The 17,735-nt window shown below is 46.1% G+C and overlaps 1 protein-coding gene across 4 annotated transcripts in view; it reads right to left on the reverse strand.

Annotated features, from left to right (window-relative positions):
• Positions 1-17,448, reverse strand: part of Tjp2 (tight junction protein 2) — a 116,137-nt gene extending 98,689 nt beyond the window's left edge. For 2 of the 4 annotated variants that reach the window (XM_075973733.1, XM_075973729.1), the window contains exon 1: positions 17,093-17,215. The gene's annotated coding sequence lies outside the window, so the exon portion shown is untranslated. Of the gene's footprint in view, positions 1-17,092 lie in introns of all 4 variants that reach the window. The other 2 variants (XM_075973734.1, XM_075973736.1) reach the window with 2 other exon arrangements.
• Between the last annotated feature and the right edge of the window lie 287 nt (positions 17,449-17,735).

The following is a 17,735-nucleotide window of genomic DNA, read 5'->3' on the forward strand; positions in this document are numbered from 1 at the left end:
GTCTAAGCAAAACATACAAAGAAAAACCGGAGGAGCCATCGCGTAGCAATTCTGAACAGCACAGATGTCCAGGAGTCACAGGCTTCCCAATCCCCACTCTTGAACGCCCTTCTGTAAATGTTCTCGGCTCAACAGCCAGTCTTTGAAACTCTCTCTCTCTCTCTCCCCCTTTCTCTCCCTCTCTCTCGGCTTAAATTAGTAGTCTCTCAAATTCTGTGGGATTCCACAAGATAACATTAAACTGTGTATTTCTTAATCTTTTTTCCTGATACTGTGACCAGACACACCTGACAAGAACCAACCTGAAAGAGGAAAGGTTAATTCTGGCCCATGGTTCAGAGGTTGGAGTCCATCATGCCAAGAGAGACATGGCGGCGGCTTACAGAAAACAGAGAGAAAGACAGTACTCGGCAGTCCTTTTTAAAGCTTTTCCGCTTTTTGCTTCAACCCAGGACCCTAGCCCGTGGGATGCTGCTGCCCACATTCAGGGTGAGTCGAGCCTCCTCAGTTAGGCCTCTCTGGAAACACCATCACTGACACACCCAAAGGTGGCCTCCTTATACAGTCAAGCTGACAACTGAAGCTTACCATTTCCTTACAATTTTGAATGTTTATGGATTATTAAATGAAAAGCTCAGTGTCAGGTGTGGGATACCTCCTTATGAATTATTGCTCAGGGAGGCCCCAGAAGGCTCTCAAAACAACACATGCTACTGCCATTTCTATTGGTTGCCTGCCCGAACTAGATAGGAAGACCCCGTTACTAAAGACAACACATTCTGCCGCAGAAGACAACACATTCTGCCGCAGAAGACAACACCTTCTGTTGCAGAACACAGGGAAGTCAAGCTAGCCCTGATTTGCTAGTTAGGTTTCACAGGGCTAGAAAGGGATGCATGTGGCAGTGCAAGCTGCTGGGGAGGCAAGGGAATCACTAGAATTACCCAGCGGTGACCCCTCAGCACCACAAAACTGACCTGTCAGGCAAGATGTGCCCGCTGGTGTAGCAGCAGTATGAAGGCTACGGGAGCAACCAACAGCGTTCTGATTGATCTGAGGCCTGCCTACTCCACAGGGGAAACTCATGCCTGGTACTATAAACCTGGTCAAAAGCTCCTGGCTCAAGAGGTTATAGGCTCTAGAGTTCAAATATGTTTATACCTGAAAAGTAGTTCTAGTCCTAACTCTGGTCAGAGAAGCTTATTTTTGCACTGGGTAGGATGCAATACAAACGCTAATAATAATAATAACAATAATAATAATAATAAGTGACTGTTGAGTATTCAGCTTTAAATGGGCCAACTATATCAAACTCCCTCCCCCACCACGGCTCAGGAAACACTGAAGAACAGGGTGTAGAAAAAATATAAGAGCCAGAGGATGGGGAAGAAGACTGTATAATGCTGTCCTATGGACAGAACTGTTGCACTCGGACTCACGACAGCTATGATTACTAGAACCATATAAGCCCGTTACATCGGTCAACATTCCAGGAGGTTGCACTAATTTGATCCCACAGGTTATAGAGAAGAGGTGAAGTTGGCAGGAACTTTGTTGGGAGGTATCCAAAGGGGGTAGGAGTGGGACAGTTAGGGGTGGGGAGGATCAAGATACAATGTATACATATGCATAAGCTTGTCAAAGAATAAATAAAAGACAGTCAAAATCCAAGTGTTTATGATTTTATATATTTACAATATTTACCCTGAGAAATATAGTTTCTTTTTTCAAGATGAGATTTCTCTATGTAGCTCTGGCTGTCCTGGGACTCACTCTGTAGATAAGGCTGGCCTCAAACTCACAGAGCTCTGCCCGCCAAGTGCTGGGACTATAGGTGTGTGCCATCAAGCTTGGCTCATTCTCGCATTTTTAAGATGAGAAGGTTGAGGAGATACAAGATAGGATTTCTGCTAACAGCTATATAGGCCAAGAGCTCATTTCACTCTATCTGATTAAGCAATTAACATCCTCTAACCACAATACGGGGCAGAAAAACAAGGGACAAGCCATTCCTACTGAAATAGCTCATTTCCAGTGTGCCTGACTGTTACTCCCACCGGTTGCTTTGCAAACAATTAGTGCCAGTTAGTCACAAGAATCCTATTGTAGGTGGAACTTGAGTTTGGCTGGCTACAGCTGCCGCCCCTGAGGGAAAGTTCCATACAGCATTTAATCACACAGGAAGACGTAATTACACTTGGGCATCAGACTTGGTTCTGGCAAATTGTGTTTCTAATGAGTGTGATAAAAATTACTGCGTAGCCCTCCCAAATAAGAGGCCGAGCTAACGAACCACAGCAAAAAAAAAAACCCAGTAGCACTGGCTGCCCGTGGAAGCCATTTTACCACAGTGAAAGGGGCAGGACGCTTTGGAAGTGGCGTGTCGCGCCGAGTGTCATCTGCTACTGGAATTTTTTGACCCCGAGCTCTTACAAAATGATTCTCATCCATGATGACCTCACACGAAGTCAAAATTGGGTCTTTCTTTAGGAAAATAATTATGCGTTAGGAAATAGGATAATGAATTAACTTTCCTCTTACAAATGAGATTCTCTGGCTTTCTAATGTATTTATTCATCCCCTTTACATTCATCTGTGTGTGAATTCCTCTGTAATACGGACAATAACACAGAAAAACTTAATCCGGACAAAATATCCCTCCCTTATATGTGGTGTGTTCTTTATCCTTCTGAAGGATTTTTAGAAATTTTTACTATTTATGTGGCTAATTCCCTTAGAATTCTAGAGGTTCTTCTCCCCACCCCCTCTCAGCTGCATTTCTCTGTGTAGCTCTGGCTGTATCTCTCCTGTAGACCAGACTGGCATCAAATTCAGAGATCCATCTGCCTCTGCGTCCCCAGTGCTGGGATTAAAGGTGTGTGCCGAGACAGGCTTAGAGTTCTAGAAATTCTTTACACCTACAACCACTGTTTTAAAATCACCTAAAGCAAACAAAATAAAAACTTTCCATGAAGCTCTACTGTTTCAGAATGGCCATCCTGCCTGCACAGAAGTTCAATGAACTACAGAGGTTGGGACTAGGCAAGTGTGTGAGTGAATTCATTACCACTGAATGTCTTGTTTGTTGTTTGTTTGTTTTAGTTTGTATGTTCCTTTGTTTGTCGAGATAGGGTCTTGATATGTACCCCAGGCTGACCTAGAATTCACTATGTAGCCCAGGCTAGCTCACAACTCCAGATGCTCCTCCTACCTTTGCTTCACAAGTGCTAGGATTACAGGTATTTGTCAGGAGCTATTTAAATTTTAGAATATACCTGATCCCAAATAAGCCTTAGGATCAAGTTCTCTTTCCAGAAGATTAAAACTGAATGTGGAGGCTGGAGAGATGGCTCAGCAATTACAAGCCCTGGCTGTTCTTCTGCAGGACTTGAGTTCGATTCTCAGGACTGACATCTACCTGCAACACCAACTGATCCAATGCCCTCCTCCAGCCTCCAAGGGCAGCTGCACACGTGGCCTCCACTCACACAAAGACACAAAATGCACATAAATAAAAATATGTCTTTTAAAAACTGGTTATAAACTGGGCGATGGTGGTGCACACCTTTAATCCCAGCACTCAGGAGGCAGAGGTAGATGGATCTCTGTGAGTTCCAAGACAGCCAGGGCTACACAGAGAAACCCTGTCTCAAAAAACCAAAAGCAAACCGCAACAACTACAACAACAAAACCTGAATATAAAAAAATTCACACATCAGTCAGAGTGCACACCTGTATCCCCAACACTGCAAATTCTAGGCCTGCCCAGTCCGTCCAGGGAGTGCCAGGCCAGACCGGGGCTACATGTCATGACCTTGTCTCAAAGGAAGGAAAAAAAATCTCAGATCAGGCTGGCATTCCTTTGAACTATTTCTTTCTTTTCCCTTCCTGGAGGAAAGAGAGGACATCCTTCCTCAGTGAGCACTTTAACCACTTCTGTGCTTTAAAAGCATGAAAATGGAAATTCCCCAAAACAGCCTGTTTCTCTGGCCGTGGTCCGCTTTCAGGGAGCTGGAAAAAGCCTCAACTCAAAGCAGAAGAGTTTTTGGTTTTGTTCTTTAAAAAAACATAAGCTATGGCTTGCCTTCTAAACTCTCAGGCTCCGCTAAGGCTCACCTTCCTTCTCCCGAGGCTTCCATTCTCAGGACACATTCATCCCAGAGGCTCACCCAGGGGCCTTCCCCACCCCCTACTGTCCATCTTTTCTAAGGCAAAGTTCTGCCTCCCGAGTGCTGGGATTAAAGGTGTGCGCCACCACCGCCTGGCAAGGAACTTTGAATAATAAGTAGAGCATGCCACCACAGCCCGGCGGTAGATATTCTTTGAATTCAAGGCCAGCCTAGTCTATGTACCAAATATCAGGATAGCTAGGACTATATGATGGAGAGACCCTGTCTCAAAAAAATAAATAAATTTTTAAAATATGTTCTAATTCAGAACACAGATATACTGTGAGCCCATGAAGTCGGGGGTGGGGGTTGGAGGGCAGACGCCTCCTAACTGGGCTACGCAGAGCAAGGGCTCAGCAGATGACAGCCTCTGTGGCTAGCTGTCTCTAAACCATCATTTAGTGAACATTTCCATTGTGCCAGTCACCAAGATAAATGTCCCTAGTTACACTCTCCTGTTTACTTCTCAAAATAGCCTCCAGAAGTGGCCATAAACGTCCCGTGTCTTTAAAGGGAGAAAGGCCCCGTGTTAATAAGTGACTCGGAAGAGGCCTCACAGGCAATAGGGGTAATGTGACTCCTTCCCTGGTTAGTCTGATTAAAGCCTCCGAGTCCTCCCGACAGAAGTCTGGGTGCCCCGGGGACCTCGGAACAGGCCGCTCACGGGGATTTAATTGGCTCTGCACTTACCCATCTCTCTCTAGAACACGGGTCTCATGAGGTCAGAGCCTGCTCACCACTGCATACCCGTTACCAGGCCCTGTGCCTAGCAAGTAGATGGGCAGCAACAAGAACAAGCACATTAAGAATGAATAAGGGCTGGAGAGTTGGCTCAGTGGTTAAGAGCACTGGCTGCTCTTCCAGAGGACCCACATTCCATTCCCAGCACCCACACAGTGGCTCACAACCATGTGTTAACTCCAGTTTCAGGCGATTCTGACACCTTCTCCTGGCCTCCTCAGGCATCAGGCACACAGGCCAAACAGCTATACAATTTTTTTTCTTAATTTAAAAAGAATGAGTTGGTTATGATGGCGTAGGCCTTTAACCTTAGTGACAGATTTGTGAGTTCGAGGCCAGCCAAGACTACACAGTGAGCGTCTGTTTTAAAAGAAAAAAAAAGTAGATAAAGAATGAATTGCTGGGCATGGTGGCTCATACTTATGATCTCAGCATGTGGGAAGCTGAAGCAGAATTGCCAAGTTTTCCAGGCCAGCCTGGGTTACAGAATGAGTTACTGTTTCAAAACAAGAATGAATGAATGAACAGGTCTTCCCACTCTATTCCAGAGAGCATCACCATTGTCACGTCTCCGTAGTGAGAATCCAGGTTACCATACCTACCCGTCAAGATAAAGGCACAGGGACAAGTTTGTTTCTGTCTTCTCTGAAACACAGACCCTCTACAGATCCCCTTTTCAAATTCAAGGGTTCCACCAATGACTTTGATCTCTGGTCTCATTCCTATCTGTGCACACAAAAGCCAGGCAACATCACAGCCTGCTGTCCTTACAAGAATGGCCCTCAAAAAGCTCGGTGCAGCTGGGTGGTGGTGGCACACGCCTTTAATCCCAGCACTCGGGAGGCAGAGGCAGGCGGATCTCTGTGAGTTAGAGACCAGCCTGGTCTACAAGAGCTAGCTCCAGGACAGGCTCCAAAAAAACCACAGAGAAACCCTGTCTCGAAAAACCAAAAAACAAACAAACGAACAAAAAAGCTCAGTGCAGGGGCTGGAGAGATGGCTCAGAGGTTAAGAGCATTGCCTGTCCTTCCAAAGGTCCTGAGTTCAATTCCCAGCAACCACATGGTGGCTCACAACCATCTGTAATGGGGTCTAGTGCCCTCTTCTGGCCTGCGCGCATACACACAAACAGAATATTGTATACATAATAAATTTAAAAAAAAAGCTGTGTGCAGTTAAGAACACCTGTGATCTCAGCACTCAGGAAGCCGAGCCTGGAAGATCACAAGGATGAAGCTAGCTTGGCTTACAACATAAGTTCTGAGATAGCCTGGGCTACATAGAAAGACACTCCCCCCCCCCCATCTCCAAGAAGGAAAAAAGAGGAGGAAGTACGAGAGTTACATTCAGATCTTGCTTGAGAATTTGGATGGGTGGGAGGGCTCCCTAGTGCCAGAACTGAACTAACTAGCGTGAGAATTTGGATGGGTGGGAGGGCTCCCTAGTCCCAGAACTGAACTAACTAGAGTGAGAATTTGGATGGGTGGGAGGGCTCCCTAGTCCCAGAACTGAACTAACTAGAGTGAGAATTTGGATGGGTGGGAGGGCTCCCTAGTCCCAGAACTGAACTAACTAGCGTGAGAATTTGGATGGGTGGGAGGGCTCCCTAGTGCCAGAACTGAACTAACTAGCGTGAGAATTTGGATGGGTGGGAGGGCTCCCTCCCTAGTCCCAGAACTGAACTAACTAGAGTTGGCTCCCTGTCTCTAAATGCTTAAACAAATAACGTGGGTTTTACTCAATATCTGCCTTCCTTTGTGGAGTCTGAATTTGGGGGCTTGGCACAGGTATGCAGAGGATGCCAAGGTAACAATTCCCCAACAAAATGCCTGGGTGCTGAGCCTCTAAGGAGATTCCCTGGTTGGTAACATGTCACCCGTGAGGTCACAACTGCTCCCCGCAGTGTGTGTGGGAATGAAACACATCTGCCCTGACTCCCCTGGGTGCCCCAGCGGCACTGCATCTGGATCCTGGCTTCTCTGACCTTTGCTCCACTTGCTCTCCCTTGGATGGTTTGGATACGTGCCCTCCTACTCTAATGAGTTAGTCCTAAATCCAGCCACCTGCTGAATCTGGAGAACCCTCCTGAACCTACCAAACCTGAGTGTGTTCTTGGGGACCACTCCGCGGAAGCAGGCTTGCGAAATCCTCCTTGTCCAGTCCTGTCCATTACACAGGAGCCCACACACACTCTATGGGAATATGAGAATATTAATGTGTGCAAATGCCTGAGTGGGAGGGAGAAGAAACTGGAATGTCTAAAGTATGCCACAGCGACTCAGCTTCTACCCAGCCACCACAGGCAGAGCCAGGCGACTCTAAAGCACAGATGTTTCAAGATCACTTTCTGCTAGCTCAGACAGGAGAATGCTTAGGACAGACTAGGGCCTCTTTCCCAAGCCCAAGAGAACCTCTTACCTCTTCAGACATGCTAAGCATTCCTTCAAATTTGAGTATACAAGCTAAAGAGAGGATGTTGGCCCGGACATTGTGAACCCGACAGGAAGGGTAGGGGTGTGCGCTGTAACCCATGGGCCACCACCCTGCTGGCAATTCTTTCCTGTAGCAAACCTTCTGACCTTCATGATGTGGGCTGTCACAAACACTCGCGTATGTCAGCACCCACTCTCAGAATCGGCTTATATCCAGTTATGCTAAGAACCCTGGGCCCAGGGCTACACAAATCTTTAAAGCTATTAAGCTGGACAGGCCGGGAGGGGAGTGGGTTTTAGTGACGCGAACACCATGGACATGAAGGAATCCTGGAGCTCACCTTGGGTCTAGGCTAATCAGTAATGATAGGCAGGAAAAGGGAAAAATCAGTCATAGCCTGAAGGACAAGAGGGTCCTTTATATCATAAAGAAAAAGTCCACACTTGACCTGTGACTGTAAGCTGCTCAACTGGCCCTTGGGTAACATGTGCCTTCCAGAGGAAGTGCCAGGACGGCAGGACCTACATATCCCAAACCTGCCAGCTCAAGCCCTCCCCTGAAAACAGTACCACCCAGGTTCTCACTCTAGAGGACCTAGTAGACCCTGACGGCTTTGGTCATGTGACCACCCTCTGTCAGTACACCCAATACTTTGGAGGCTCCTATTCTTCCTTCCAGCCCCCATCCCTTTTTGTGCCCTATCTCCATCACAGCATGAACACCCGCATGCCAGGAGCCCAACCATCCCCTAACCTTACCACCTCACACGCTCCCGTCCTACTGCCAAATGCCCACACACCATTGGCTCTCAGCTTAGAAGCGGCCCCTGTCTCGTCAGGAGCACCAACTGTCCTGGGTAGGAACTTCTTAAAAGACTCAATTCTCAGACTCCCTCAGTCAGAATTCTAGCAGTAGGGTAGGAAGCCCGTGTATTACCCAATTCTCCCATGGTGGAGACACACAGTAATGCTAGAGAATTTTCCTTGCACTCCCCTCCACAAGCCAGTCCACCACCATTGTCTCAGGCAGTTCTCAATAGGAAATCATTTTCTCCCACCAAACCCAGCTCATTCCTCTATTTCTCTTGGGGCTATCAACATTTTTCCTAGTAGGAAGTCAAAACTTGAGTTCAGTAAACTAAGCCCCCATAAGACGCAACAGACAACTAGGAAATTCAATACTGATTTTTGATTACACAGCTTGAAGATAACTAATCTTCCACACAGCAGAGGAAAAAACCCTGCCAGGAAGCTTGGAAAATAACAAATATCCTAACTGCCCTCCTGCAGGAATTTGATTCTAGATACCCATCAATAAATTGTACTAACAGGACTTTAAAGGATAACAGTGCATGGGTTGCTTATTTATTCTTGGTGTTAGGTTTTTGTTTTGTTTTGCTTGAGATAGGATCTCACCCTGAGGTCCACGCTGGCCCTTGGACTCTCCATTCTCCAGCCTCACCCTCCCAAGTGCTGGGAGGGAGCTGTGTACCAACAAGTCAAGGCCTTGGGAGTGCTAAGCACACACCTACCACTGAACTACAACCCCAGCCTCACTGTGTGTTTTAATAAATTGACAGATGCTAATCAGTAAGCACTTTCATTAAGCCATTTTACTTTTTTTTTTAATATTTATTTATTGGGTATACAATATTCTGTCTGTGTGCATGTCTGCAGGCCAGAAGGGGACACCAGACCTCTTTACAGATGGTTGTGAACCACCATGTGGTTCCCGGGAATTGAACTCAGGACCTTTGGAAGAGCAGGCAATGCTCTTAACCTCTGAGCCATCTCTCCAGCCCAAACCATTTTACTTTTACTTTTTTTAATTTTCCATTGCCCACCCCACCCCTGCTAAAATGTTTAAATGGTTACTGTCATGTCTTTAACATTCGAATGGGTGTTATGTGAACTAGTTTTATGTCAGCTTAACAGAAACTAAAGTCATTTGAGAGGGGAGCAAGCTGTAGGGCATTTTCTTAACTAGTGATTGATGTGGGGGAGGGCTTAGCCCATTGTGGGTAGTGCTATCCCTGGGCTGGTGGTCCTGAATTCTATAAGAAAGTAGTCTGAGCAAGGGTATGGTGAGCAAGCCAGTAAGCAACACTCCTCCATGGCCTCTGCTGCTGCCTCCAGGCTCCTGCCCTGCTTGAGTTCTTGTCCTGACTCCCTTCGATGGTGAATTGGAATATGAAGTATAAGCTGAATAAACCCTTTCCTCTGCAGCTTGTGGTTGTCTTTATGTTTCATCATGGTAACAGCAACCCTAAAACAGGTGTACAATGTTTCTATAGACATTAAGTCAGCCCATAGAATAAGTCCTTCCTTACCTATGCAAATTCACACCACAAAGACGCTCTGTGTATTTATTAATCTTTCAGTCACATCTTTTGGAAGATCGGGTACCACATCAAGTCTTGAAGCAAATGAAAAGTTAAACAAAACAAAACAAATTCCAAAAGAACAAATGGCTCAACTTACACTTCAATAGAGAATCTATTCATGGATTTTCTTCTTCATCTAACAGTCAAGGGGGGAAAATGCCAAGAAAAACCAGTCTAAGAAACACATGAGTGTCTGGGGATACATCACACACAAAGTCTGGGGCTCAGTCTCCAGCACATGAACAAGGCATGCGTTCCACAGAACATGCCTGGAATCCCAGTACTTGGGGAGGTGGATGCAGAAGGCTTAGAAGATCAAAGTCATCCTCAGCTGTATATGAGTTGGAGGCCAATCTTAGCTACATGAGTTTGTCTTAAAAACAAATTAATAAATGGGGTGCTTGAAGGGGTAAGGGGACAGATCTCTGCAAGTTCAAGGCTAGACTGGTCTACATAGAAAGGTTCCAGGACTACCAGGGATACATAATAGTTATTACCCGAAACCCATCCTCCTAAAAAACAAAAACAAGTAAATAAAAAAAGATAATAAGCATCACCAGCTATGAAAGGAATATAAATCAAAACCATTCCATGCCAAGTGAGAGACAGCCCAGATTAAAAACAATGAAAATGGTAGCAGAAGAGATGGCTCAGTTTGGATCCTTGGCGCCCATACACAGCCCAGGCAGCGAGGTATCTGTAACCTCAGGGATAGGTGATGCAGAGATAGCAGATCCCTGGAGCTCATTGGCCAGAAAGTTTAACTGAATCTATGAGTTCCAGGTACAGAGAAAGAGTCTACCTCAAAATAGAAATAGATAGATAGATAAATAGATACATAGATAGATACATAGATAGATGGATACAGACAGACAGAAAGGAGCTGGAGAAATGGCTGACATTCTTCTTTCAGAGGACCCAAGTTCCATTCCAGCAGCCACACAGTAGTTCACAACAGTATCTAACTCCAGTTGCAAGGGACCCAAATGCACTCTTCTGGCCTCCAATGGCACTGTATGCAGTGGTGTCCTTATATCCAGGCAAAACACTCATATACATAAAATAAAAATAAATCCTTTTTAAAAATAAGATGGAGAGTAATAGAGGAAGAAATTTGACACCACCCCCTGGCCCTACATGCACATGTACACACCTACAGGAACACATACATGCACCACACACACACCATAGAAAATTCTAATAATACTTGAGTGGATGAAGATGCAAGACACATAGCCAGTGCCCACAGAATGATGCAGCTGCTGAGGAAACTAGCTCAGCAGATTCTGATATTCAGTAGATTTGTCACAGATTTGCCACTTCTAGGAACATACCTGAGAAAAATTAAACTCAATGTTCGTATGAAAACTTCTATGAATGTTCACAGCAGTCTAGTAAGCAGCATCCCTCCATGGCCTCTGCATCAGTTCCTGCCTCCAGGTTCCTGCCCTGCTTGAGTTCCCTCGCTTACTGCTTTTGATGATGAACAGTGATACTGAAGTGTAATCCTTTCCTCCCCAACTTGCGTTTGGTAATTTCATCTTACCAATAGGAACCCTAAGACAGACCAATGGTTATCCTTAGGACATTTGGGGAGGGAGACTGAGCCATGCCAGTCAACAAGTAGAAGATGTTCTTTTTAGGAAGACAAAGTGTTCAAAAATTGAACATCATAATAGTTATACAATGAGTATACACTGAATTGTGCACTGGAAGAGGTAAAGCAGATGGTACATGAATAATCTCAATAGAATTGTCCTTCCTTCCTTCTTCCCTTCCTTTCTTCCCTTCCTTCTTTCCACAGGATCTCACTATGTAAGCCTGATGGTCCTATGTAGACCAGATTAGAATCAAACTCAGAGATCTGCCTGCCCTTTTCTGGGATTAAAGGCCTGTGCCACCGTGTCCAGCTCTAAAAAAAAAAAAAAAAATGTTTTTTAACTGGTGCAAATCTACCAAGAAAAACACAGACTTGTTAACCGAAAAGTGTTAGATAAATTAAAGAGTGTGAGGCTGCTGTGCGGCCTTTTCCATCTCCTTTTCAGTATAAATCCCAAATGGAGATAAAAGGCCGCTTTTGTTACCACTTTACAGTTTACAAGCACTTTTACACATAGGAGGTTTTTTTTTTTTCCTACAGTCCTGGAAGGAGATAATTATTCCTCTAATCTTACACACAGGCATGCAGCAGCCCTGCATTTGCAATATGTGCTCCTGTTGATTACGCTGGGAAGCACAGGTCAGCTCTGCTACGTAGCCCAGGACAGCACAGAACTCTCCATCCTCCTGCCTAGCTAGGGAATGACGGGTTAAGGTGTGCACCACATCCAGCTACATGTAGCTAGACTGCGGTCCTAAAGTACCAGGATGTACCTTCAGGCTGGCGTGAAAGAATAACATCATTGATCCATGTCAGTAGTAAAAGTATCCCAGAGTCGGTTTGCCAGGCACTAGCCTAGCTATATTAACGCCACTGTCAAGCCAAGCATAATCTAAGCCATCAGAGGTCTCGGGTGCCAGCAAAAGAACACTTTGCTCCTTTGGAATTTACTTCTGTTTGGATCATGTTTTTTCCCCATTGTCTTCAATGCTTGGTGCAGAACCTGATATTTCAGAAGATTTGAATGAAGAATAAATGGATGTCTAGTTTCCTAGCAGTGAGTGTGTACAAACAACCAAGCACTTCTAATTACATACGGATAGATGACGCAAAGAAGCATGGTTTCAAATGAGAAGACCAGGGTGAACTCATTTCTGTTCTGTCAAATGAGAAGAGAAAGGGAGAGAGGGAGGGAGCGAGAGCAGGAGAAAGGAAAGGAGGGCTGGAGAACCCTTTGGGGTGGTTGTGAAGACTCAGTAACAATATATTCAGAAATCTCTGGCTTGCAATGGGTCATGCATCAAATATTTATTGACATTAAATCAAGGTTAAGCACTTAATCTTTCCTATGGAAAAACGAGTATTCCAAATCTCCATGAAGACCACAATCAAGAGGCATTAATTTAGAAAGAGAAAGGCCTGGCATGATAGTAGATGCCTTTAATCCCAGCACTTGGGAGGCAGAGGCAGGAGAATATCTGTGAGTTTGACACCAGTGAGTTCCAGGACAGCCAGGTCTATAAGGAGAGACCCTGTCTCAAAAAAAAAAAAAAAAAAAAAAGAGGAGACAGAGAAGGAGAAGAAAGGTGCTGATTACAACTGGCAAACTTAGACTGATTTTTTGAATCTTTATTATTGTTGTTTTTTCTGAATCTTAATTGTTGTTGTGTGCTTCTTGTGTGGGTGTTTGATCCAAATGTGTGTCTGTGCCCAGATGCCCTCTTCTGACCTCTGAGGGCACTACACTCATGTTGTTCAGACACACAGGTGGGCAAAAGACCCATACATAACAATAAATAATCAAATGTTTTAATATTTAAAAAAAACAGTATCTTAGTTTGCATGTCCATTCAAGTGTGTGTTTGTGTATGTGTGTGTTTATGTGTGTGTGTGTGTGTGCATTTATTCAAATGACTCCCAAGGCTGTTTATGTAACAGAACCACGACAGGTGCCTAAGCCTATATATTCCAACATTCAAGACTGATTTAGCGAATTGAATAGTTGGCAGATTTTCACTCTTAATAAAATTACTCCTCGGATGTTTCCTAAGGATCATTTCCCCCCCCTCTGTGGGCTGCAAAATTGTACTTGTCAGTAGATAAAACATGAAACTACAATGTATCTCAAAAAACATTCTAAGAAAGGAGGGAAATCTGTCCCACCTAGCCTTGCTGGAAGTAAAAAGAATTAGCTATTTGGAACTCTGTGAATGCAGGATTCTTCTGCAGATGGAGTTTTCTCCCTAGACCTTGGCTGAGGGATCGTCAAGGATTTCAAAGGGGCTTTTCAATCAAAGGAAGCTGTAAATTCCTTCCTCCGTGTGGTCACCTCCTTCAGATGAGAGTCTCAAGAAAGAAGAAAGAGCCTGTATGAAGGACCTGCCACCGTGAAGTTATTTATTAAACTACCCACTACCCTAGCCCTCATCTACTGTGTTCGGAGTCACGTTCTTGCTCTATCACAACTACTTCTGAAACCTGCTCACATTTATGTTCTCACTGAAGTGCACCTTCAAACCACAAACCGGACATCTGGAAACAAGTAACTCATCACCGCTAAGTTTTTCTAAGCTAGAGAAATGCCAGGAGCCAATTTCCTCCTATGGGAGCATCACACTGAACATTAAAATAAAAGGGATTGGAGCTCAGAGGTTAGGGGCTTGTATTGCATCTGCAGAGAACCTAAGTTGGTTCCCAGTACCCAGTCAGCTCACAAACACCTGAAACTCCAGCTCTAGGGGGTCTGATGCCCCCTTCTGGTCTCGTCAGGCACATACCCACACAGAGACACATAAAATAAATCTTTTTAAAAAAATATTTATTTATTTATTATGTATACAATATTCTGTCTGTGTGTATGCCTGCAGGCCAGAAGAGGGCACCAGACCTCATTACAGATGGGTTGCTAGGAATTGAACTCAGGACCTTTGGAAGAGCAGGCAGTGCTCTTAACCACTGAGCCATCTCTCCAGCCCTAAAATAAATCTTTTAAAATGGCTCATATATATATCATAAAATATATATAATTTTTTAGCCAGATGGTAATGGTGCATGCCTTTAATCCCAGCACTTGGGAGGCAGAAGCAGGTGGATCTCTAAATTCAAGGACAACCTGGTCTACAGAGTTCTAGGGCAGCCAGGGCTACACAGAGAAACCCTGTCTCATATATATGTTTTAAATAAAACAGGTTGAAGTATTTTGAAAATTTATATCAAATGTTTTATCTTCCTCAAGTCTTGCTGTGGTTCCAATATTTATGGAGACAACCTTTTTCTTAAAGTTCATTTGAACTACTTTCAAGACTCAGTTGGAGTCAGTGATAAAAGGAGGTGGTGTTGTCATGACGTCCCAGTTCTTAAGAGTACTGTCTTCTAGAAGACCCAGGTTTGAGTCCCAAAACCCAATGACAATGGACACAGTGCCCTCTTCAGGCCTCCAGGAGTACTTCACAGACCATGGTGCACAGACTTCCATACAGGCAAAATACCTATTCACGTAAGAAAGAAAAATAAGGAAAGACAGGGGGTGGGGGAGAAGGAAGGAAGAGTAAGTGGGGGAGGGACTGCGGAGACAGCTCAGTGGGTATAGCACTTTCCACTCTAACTTCACTTGTGGGTTACAGAAAATGCTGGGCTGGTGTGGAGGCCCACCTGTGATCTCAGCTTGGAAGCTAAAACAGGGACCCTCGGAGCAAGCTGGCTAGCCAGACTAGCAAATCCTCAAGCTCTGGGTTCAAGTAAGAGACACTGTCTCAATACATAAGGGGAAAGCAACTGAGAAAGCCATGTCAGCCTCTAGCTTCCAGATGCAGATGCATTCTGCATACAAATGTGCCAACACATACACACGCATGCATGCACACGTGAACACATATACTCATCACACAGAAAAGGGGTCAGGGCTGGACTAGAAGGCTCAAGAGGGTAAAGGTCCTTGCAGCCAAGTGTGACGAGAGGTTCCACCCCCAGGACCCACAAGGTAGAAGAACACAAGACTCCATAAAGCTATTCCAACTTCCACAGGAGTACCCTGGCATGGAAGCCCACAGGTACACCCTCTGACCCTCTCACACACCCAATAAACAAACAAAAAAAGGATTCTGTTTGTTTTTGCTTTGAGACGGGTCTCACTGTGTAGCCTTGGCTGGCCTGGAGTGACCAGGCTGGCCTTGCCCTCATACAGATCATCCTGCCTCTGCTTTCTAAGTGCTGGGATTAAAGGCGAGCACTACCAAGCTCTACTATAAGTATTTTTTTCTCTAAGTGCAAATTTATTTCCTTAAGGGGATGAAGAGTTAAGAGATTACCTGCATTTATATTTAGTTAATTGATGCAGGTTGAAACCCCCGGGGTGACTCCATTCTATGGGGGGGGGGATCCTCGGGGCTCTTTACCTTCATTAATAGAAAGCACACGTTCTGCCGGGTCCCCTCAGGTACACTGGGACGTTTGTTTCCATTCTGCCTACATGACTCCGCTTTTACCTCCCATTCTTAGTAAGTATTCTCAGTCCATGAAGAAAACTGGGTGTCTCTGATGTCCCTTAGCTCTGCATTTAAGGTTAAAATGCTCGATTTCACGTTCTGCATATTTGCTAGAAAAACTTTAGATCCAGAAACAACCAACCTGCAAGCTTAAACAGGCTAGCCAGATACTTTCCAATCTCCAGAAAGAGCCAATGGCTCCGGGGTGGAGCAGGTAGGTCCAACGTGGCTGTACTGTCTGCCCCACTTTTAAAATAGCATCCAAAGTTAAGACTGGGTGGGGAGGTGGTGTGAATCATTCCTGTGCTAGACACCCACAACTTTTCTTGGAGATAGGGTGAGCCAAAGGTTCCCAAAGGTCAAAGTGCAACTAGATCCTGGGGTAATAGGTCTAGGGTGCAGCCTGAGACCTGCGTTTTCAATAGGCTCCAGGCAATGTCCCAGAATCCCTCTCTCCTAACCAGGAAACTGGTCTTTGAAATAAATGAATTGAACGAGTGGGAAAACTTTGAGAGGCCGGAGGGGTCTCTGGGCAGAATGCACACCTGTGGGCCTGAGAAGGCGCCACCGACAACCAAGAGACAGTAGCTCAGCAACCCTCTTGCAAACTGCAGCAGTCTGGAAAACACCCTTCTCAAGCTCGGGGAATGCTTGGCATTCGGTGGCCTTTTTCCAACATAAAGATCTCCAGCTCGACTTTGACTGAGAGTCCCATAGAAGAGCTGGGGAAAGCAGCCCTGGAAAGCTGACAACGCCCTGCGTGTTGACAACTCTGCTTCTCCCTTAGAAGTGGGTCGGATGACCCCAAGTACACACACACACACACACACACACACGTTTTAATGTTTCACAAGTTTTCCAGTACGCGACGTGGGGAGACCCATGGCTGTTCGGATCGCCCCCACCTGCACCCCGTCACCAGCCTTCTTCCACCGCGTCCATCCAGGCCACCTACCCCTTAGATACCATTGCTGCCAACAGAAACCCAAAGGCCCTCTGAAACGCGTAGAAAGAGACTCTGCAGGAGTGAAACAACGTCCCGCCTGGAAGGACAAGGAGGAGCCAGGCACCTGTAGCAGCGACTTACACTCAGGTCCCGGGTGTTCCTAAATCAACCTCCTTGATGCGAGTCTGCCCAGGGGTGGGAGATGGAAGCAAACAGAAAGCAAATCACACCCCAAACCCCACTGGAAGGGCCGGCGTCCAAGCACGCTGCCCCATGGCCGACCAGGGCTCCAGGGCAATCTTGCACCCCGGGAAGGACAGGGCGGCAGGTACTCGCCTGGAGAAGGGGGACGGCAGCAGCCAGCAGAGTCAGCGCACGGCCAGACGACGGTCCCCGGCGTTGGGCGGCACGGCGCAGCGCGGGCAGCGCCTGTCCGGAGGCGGAGTGCCACGGGCTGCCACCAGCAGGCGGGAGCCAGTGACCTCGGCCACCGGCCGCTCCTGGGTATTGTTGTGACTCAACCTATTTCCTGTTTGGAGGTTTCGGAGAAAGAAAAAAAAGTGCCTATCGAAAGTGTGCGTGGTTGGGGGGAGGGTAGGTGGGCGGCGGCCGTCACCTGCTTCCTCCGGACCTGGAAAAAAAAAAGAGGCTACTTCGTTCGGCTCGCGCCACTTCGGGACGTCAGACTGGGCGGAGGGGAAAGGGCTCAACGGCGCCACCTAGCGGTGGGGCAGGGACTGAGCGATGCTTGGGCCCCCTACCCTTCTCAGCAAAACCTCCTGAGCTTCTGCCTCGAGAGCCATTCTCGGGGTTTATTAGTGTCCATATCTGCCCTCAAGTCCTTTCCCGAGTGCGGGCTAGGAAAGCTCAGCCACTCTTCCAAAACCACGGGATGGATGTTTGTGGGCCATTGTGTGTGTATTTGGTAAGGGAGGGGGGGGGGAGGGTTGATTTTTGTTTGGGGAAGAAGAGAAACAGG

The sequence above is a fragment of the Microtus pennsylvanicus genome, chromosome 5, assembly GCF_037038515.1.
Source record: "Microtus pennsylvanicus isolate mMicPen1 chromosome 5, mMicPen1.hap1, whole genome shotgun sequence".
Taxonomy (NCBI): domain Eukaryota; kingdom Metazoa; phylum Chordata; class Mammalia; order Rodentia; family Cricetidae; genus Microtus; species Microtus pennsylvanicus.